Source organism: Peromyscus eremicus, chromosome 6 (assembly GCF_949786415.1).
Source record: "Peromyscus eremicus chromosome 6, PerEre_H2_v1, whole genome shotgun sequence".
Taxonomy (NCBI): domain Eukaryota; kingdom Metazoa; phylum Chordata; class Mammalia; order Rodentia; family Cricetidae; genus Peromyscus; species Peromyscus eremicus.
The window spans coordinates 119,573,533-119,579,532 of record NC_081421.1 but is presented as its reverse complement, the minus strand read 5'-3'; the positions used below and the strand labels follow the sequence as shown (position 1 = coordinate 119,579,532).

The 6,000-nt window shown below is 55.6% G+C and overlaps 1 protein-coding gene across 5 annotated transcripts in view; it reads left to right on the top strand.

Annotated features, from left to right (window-relative positions):
* The first annotated feature begins 2,504 nt into the window (after nucleotides 1–2,504).
* Adgrl2 (adhesion G protein-coupled receptor L2) overlaps nucleotides 2,505–6,000 on the top strand; it is a 175,305-nt gene continuing 171,809 nt past the window's right edge. For all 5 annotated transcript variants that reach the window (XM_059266431.1, XM_059266430.1, XM_059266434.1 and 2 more), the window contains exon 1: nucleotides 2,505–2,615. The gene's annotated coding sequence lies outside the window, so the exon portion shown is untranslated. The remainder of the gene's footprint in view (nucleotides 2,616–6,000) is intronic.

Genomic DNA, 6,000 nt, shown 5'->3' with positions numbered 1-6,000 from the left:
CTTAATATTTAAGATATCTTGGAAAAATGATATTGCTACAGATGTGTGTGTGTGTGTGTGTGTGTGTGTGTGTGTGTGTGTGTGTGTTTTGGCATAGCAAGTATACATTCTTAGGATGAACATTTTCTGAACTGTTGAGCTGTAGAGAATATACACCCTATTGAATCAATATTGGGAATTTTTTATGGGTCATTTTATGTTCCCTAGAGTTTTAACTCACTTTTGGCAAACTTTCCTCCTTTTAAGTGTGTGTGTGTGTGTGTGTGTGTGTGTGTGTGTGTGTGTGGTGTGATGTTGTCGCTTTAGAATCATAGTGGAGAGAAACTCACTTTATGTCCTGAGCATCAAAGAGTATCAGACATATGAAATGTAGACAGTGGTTTCTTTCAGAGATTCTTTCTGAAAGAATTAAATAAATGAGCCAACATATGGCCAGCTTAATTCAGGCAAAAATGTCTATTGATTACTTACTAAGCTCACTAAATAAAAACTTCAGGCTAAGTTTTGCTTCCCCAAAGAAAATAGGATTAGACGGGTCTGTGCACTCACTGGGGCTTCCTGTGAATCAGGCCAGATGAATGAAAACCTTCAAAGCTGAACAAAAGAAAGAGCTAATTTTTTTGGCAAACGCAAATTATTAGTAGATTGACATACTGTGTTTTACACTCACAAATAATTTTTTTTTTTGAAAAAGGAGAATGTGATATTAATGATCTTTGATGTCTGAGAATCATCGGTCTGCCTTCCTTCACCCACTGTAGTAGGCGGACTTAACTTTTCTAGGAGGATCTGCTCCTTGTACAGCTTTTGACTAATGGGAAAATGTAAGCACACTTATCTTTTGCATGAGCTCTGCATAGGTGTGTGTTTTCCAGACTACTTTAACTCTGCATGGATGATATTTCAAGTGATTTATCTAAGAATTTCCAAGTGAAGAGTATCTGTACTGTAAAGCAAAGCACTCTAGACTGCTCATTTTATCAGCACCCTACATCCAGTAGAAGAAAGGGGGTCATAGGAGAATCTTCTTTGAATCTGAGAATGATAATGTGATTTGGATATATGCACATTTAACTTCAGATTTTCTAGTCAAGAACGAAATTGACCAGTATTTGAATGACTTTACTGCTGCAAATATTTGGCTCTGTGACAAAATGCAAATGCTAATTGTTATTCAGAATCTTCGAGTCTTCAGAGCAATCTCCTGTTGACATTTTAATAACATTGTTTGGAATGATTTCCGAAGTGTGGTGACTGCAACATACCCGCAGTAACAAAAAGTACATATTGTTTCTGAAAGCAAACAAGCTCAAGTTTCATCCTGTTTTTTAGAGGTTTCAAATCTGGGAGAATCAGTTTCTCAAAGGCAAATGGCTGAATTCATTAACTCAGTAGTTTATGAATACAATGGAAAACTTACTTCTTTCTGCTCAGAAATCTTGTAATTAAAAAAAAAAATCCAGATTTGATTATTTACCTCCTGGGCAGAAGACGCTTACCCAGTTTTTAAACGTTTATTTTTATTTATTTTCTCCTAGCAAGGTATTGTTGTGGTCTGGTCCTTTCAGCTTGTTTCTGTCGTTTGCTGACACTGTCAGCAGAGAGGGACAAGGAAGTGTTTCCAGAGGACAAGAGCTTATGCGGTTTCAATATATGGAAACGGGAGACAGACCTAAGAGGACTATGAATGTTCTAGCAAGCAAAGCCTTGCAGTCTCCTTCCCTTCCGTTGCATATCCTGGTGAGTTTAATAAAAAACAAACAGAACGCTCTTGTGAAATATAGTCAATAAAGTCAAAGTTTAGCTAGCTCTATGTAACTACAAAGAAAAAGTCATCGCAATTAAAAAAAAAATGTAACTTTCGTTAACGAGCGCGCCGGAAATCTCAGGTATCAAAGACGCATTAGCCCTGGAGCGTCCCCTGCGCGCCGCAGCCGGACGGAGGCAGACGCGGCGAACAGACCTCCTTTCTCCTGTGAGCAGTCACACAAAAGGAGGGCTGCGGAAACTAAAAGTTTCGGGGCCTCCGGCTCGGGGCGCGCGGAGCAGAGAAAACCTGGAGACGGGGTGGGTAAAAGACGCTTCCAGAGCGTCCGGGCGCAGTCCTGGCAAGGAGTGAGCTCCTGGGCCTGGAGGGGAAGGGGGAAATAGGGAGCGGGGTCCCGAGCTGCAGGCCCCAGCGGCCCCAGTGCCCAGCCCCCGGTGGCCAGAACACCGAGCTCTCCGGGATCCCCTACACCGGGATCCCAAAATAAAAGCGATGTTTGGAAAGTGCGTGTGTGCGCGCGGGCTTTAGAGCGTGCAGCGGGCTCGCCGAGAGTGGAGTTGGGGGGGGCGGGGTGCAGAGGGTGAAGGCTGGATACCGAACCCCCCGACTTGGCTGGGGGTGGGGGGGACGCCAGCCGATCGCCAGGGGGAGGAGAGGGGAGGGGCGCGAGCCTGCGCGGGCGCCTCTGGGGCGCGTTCCGCGGCCGTGCGCGCGCGTCCCCTGCCGCCACCGCCACCAGCGCCTCCCGGAGAGCCCTGCGGCCGCCCCACCGGGCCGAGCCCGGGCCGGCCAGTCTTGGGGCGGCTGCTCGGCCGTCGCCACCGCCACCCGAAAGGCTCGATCGCCTGTAAGTGTCCCCCTTCGCTCCTCCTCCTCCTTCTGCCCTGCGCTCGGGCGCCCCGCTGCCGCAGCTGCTCCAATGGAGTGGAAAATGGCCATTGGGCGCAATGAGTTCTAGATTATCTGCTCCGCGTTTTGTACTCAGCTGCCTGTCTTCTTTGGAGTTTGCACAAGCCCCTTGGCTGGCAAACGCGGGAGGGAGAGACGGATGCTGCGCCGCGGTCCGTGCTCATATGTTTATATGATTAGCAGTCCTGGGGTGGGGGGGCTGGGGGTGGGGACTGAGGAGGAGGAGGCAGGAGGTGACTCCAGTTCAGCCCTAGCTGAGTCCGTGTCAGGACTTCGGGCTCCCCGTCTCTCGCTCCCTGCTCTCCTTGCTCTCCTCTAGCTCTCCTCACTCTCTCCGCGCTCACACACTCTCACACACGCACACACACATACACACACTCACACGCACACGCACGCAGAGGTGCCCGAGCGCCATCGGGAGCTTACCGGAGGATTCTTGGTGATTGTTGAGGGGACCAGCCTCCCTCGGCGGCGGCTGTGCATCGGCGGCGCGGCTCTTCCCTGCTCCTCCCGTCGCTTTCCCCCCGAACCCGAGTTCCTCGTCTCCTCCGTCCGCAGAGCCCCCCTACCCCCCAAGCCAGGAGACCCGACATGTGAGGAAGGGCCGGCGGCAGAGTCGTGCCCCAGGCCGCAGGGGCGGTGCGTGCGCCGGATGCAGGTCCTGCCGGCGCTGCCCGCGCACTCCGGGCTTCTCCCGACCGACTGACGGACTTGGCCTCGCTCCCCGGCGCCCGTCCCCCCCGCCGCTGCCAGGAGACTCCGGAGTCGGCGCACCTCCGCCAGCCTCGCGCTCTCTCTCTCACCGTCCTCGCATCTCTTGGTTTTGAATTTTGCTTTTTTGGCTCCGAAGGGAGCGTGCGGCGGTAGGCGCGCGCGTGTGGGCAAAGCCCCCCTGGGTCGCGGAGCGGCGTGTGGGAAACTGCGGGAAGATGTTGACTTAAGCCCCCGGCAGCCGCCCGGGCCGCTGGGCTGCTTGGCTGGACTCGGCGGCTGACGGCGGTGGAGACTCGAGCCGGAGGACACGCCGAGGAGCCGCGCGGCGCCGTGTCCGGCCCGCCAGCCGCGGCTGCCGCCTCCCCGCGCGCGCTCGAGCAGCAGGAGCACCCCGTGCCGGTCGCCGCGGCCCCTCTCTAGCGCCCGGTGTCCCCGCACGGCTCCCCGCACCAGATTGGCCCTCCCCCCGGGGCGCACACGGAGGTAAGCGCCCACCATGTGCCTCTGTGCCCGACTTCGGAGACCTGTTTGCTGGGCTCCCCCTGATGGGGCTGACGCCTCGGAGGTGGCCGTGGCGCCGGGTCAGACCCGCGCTGGCCACTCGTGCGCAGCCCTTCCCGCCGACATCGATCCGCAGAACTCTGTGCGGTGCAGCCCGCTCGCCGGGCCGCGTGCGGCTATTGTCACGCTCTCGGGAATCAGGCTGGCTGCTGGGGACCGAGAAGGCGGGGGGTGCGGGCTTGCGAGGCAGCTCCAGCCTAATCTTGCATTGGGGGGGGGGGGAGCATTTCTTAAAAAGCTTGGGGAGCAGAAGGTGCCCTTGCTTCTTTACGCAGCGGGGCTGGGGAGGGGACTGTGAAGTGCGTTTTCGGCCTGGCTGTCCTGCCCCAGGTGTTGGGCCTCAGGCTCGGCAGGGACTCGTCCGTGGGTTGTCCCTGGGAGCGAGTCCCTGGGAAGGGGACGGTGGGGGAGGGCTTAGATGAGTTGTTGCGGGCCGTCGTTTCTTGTCGTTGGTCAGGTGGTGCGGAGAGGCGAGGATGAGAGAAAAGCACAGCCAGATGTGGCCGCGCCGGTTTTGAGGCTGGCAGCGATTAGGGGCGCCTGCTGCTGGGGCCGGGGAAGCCCGGCGACGGGGCGGGAGGGTAGCGGGGTCGGGGGACTCGGCGGGCCGGGGCCAGGGCAGAGAAGCTCCGGGACCGGCAGTGAGAGGGCAGCAGCGGGCCGCGCTGGGCCTGCAGGAGAAGTTAAGGGGCGTGGGCTCCCGGGCTGCCTTTGGGGTGGGGAGCCTGCTGGGTCGTGTGCGAGCCCCAGGTTGAAAGCAGCCGGGAGAAGAAGTCGTGGGAGGAGCGCGAGGGGAGGGAGACTCTTGGGGTCGCGGGCGTGGGCTCCTGGATTCGAGACCTTCCGCCACACCACAGGGACGAGGGCGACCCGGAGCGAGAAGGCGTCCCTGAGTGTGCGGGACTCCTGCACTTGGGACCCGCAAAGTTTTTTTTTTTTTCCTCTTCGCTGAACTGCAGGGTTTGGATTAGAAGAAATCGCTGGAGGCTTTAGCGGGCGCGGGGCTGCCTGTGAGCAGAGGCCGAGGCACGTGCGTCTTCCTGGGTGTTTATAGCCCTTGCTCCGGCCTGTCCTCCAAAAGCAGCGTCCTGCGCTGCCCATCATAGCCCTTCCCTGGCGTGCGGGGACTCCTCCCCCTCCCTCCTTCCCTCTTTCCCCCTTTCCCGGCCCCTAGATTCCGTTCCTCCAGATACAAACCGTGCTGTCTCGTATTCAGACGGAGGAAATGTTTTCCTCCTGCTTCATGAAAGGTGCCAGGCTGCTTAGCAGCTCCTCCGGGCAGCCTGCGCGCGCCTGAGCCTCAGCGGCAACCAGATGGTTGCCCTTACAAAGGCCAGGTTTCTAAGGAGCGCCCCCCTGCCCCCCGCCCCCCGCTGCTTTTTCCTCGGCATTTTCCCGGTTCTGGGTCCCCCTGCTCGCTCCTTCTTTCCAGAGCCGTCGTTCCCCAATGGTTGGTTCATTCATTTCTCCCTCCGGTCTAAGTCTTGAGCCTGCCCTCCGAGTTGACGCTGCCCACCTCCTATCTAGTTCCAACCTTGAAGAAAGGCACGCCCGTTTGGTCAGTGATTGACTGTTGGGAGTTCGCTTGCTAAGTCAGGGTCTGTGGTGGGTAAACCTTAAGAAACGGGCGCTAAAGAACCACTAATTCGTCCACAGAAATACAGAAGTTTTTTGGGGGTGACCGTGACAGCATCCAGGTTGGATAGAACTGTCTTGAGCCTAGCCAAAGGTAACTATAAATGTAGTGTGCTTTGCTGCTTACTAGAAATTCTTAAGAGACTCCTTCTAAAAGAAAAAAAAATCTGTTTAAGTTCAGGTGTGTTTTCGAACTTTGTCTCTCCCCTCCGCCGTCCAGTAAACTGGTGCGTGATGGAATCCCGAGGAACGCATGCTCTGCTGCCGAGTTCCTTTTGTTGCCCCGCTCTAAAAGAGGTGCCATTTCACATGCTGCACAAATTGTTTGAATTAATGCAAGTGTGAATTCTTACCGTTTGAAGGGGGTGATTAGCATATCAAAGGTTTCTTAGCTTCAGCTCAATTGAGAAAAC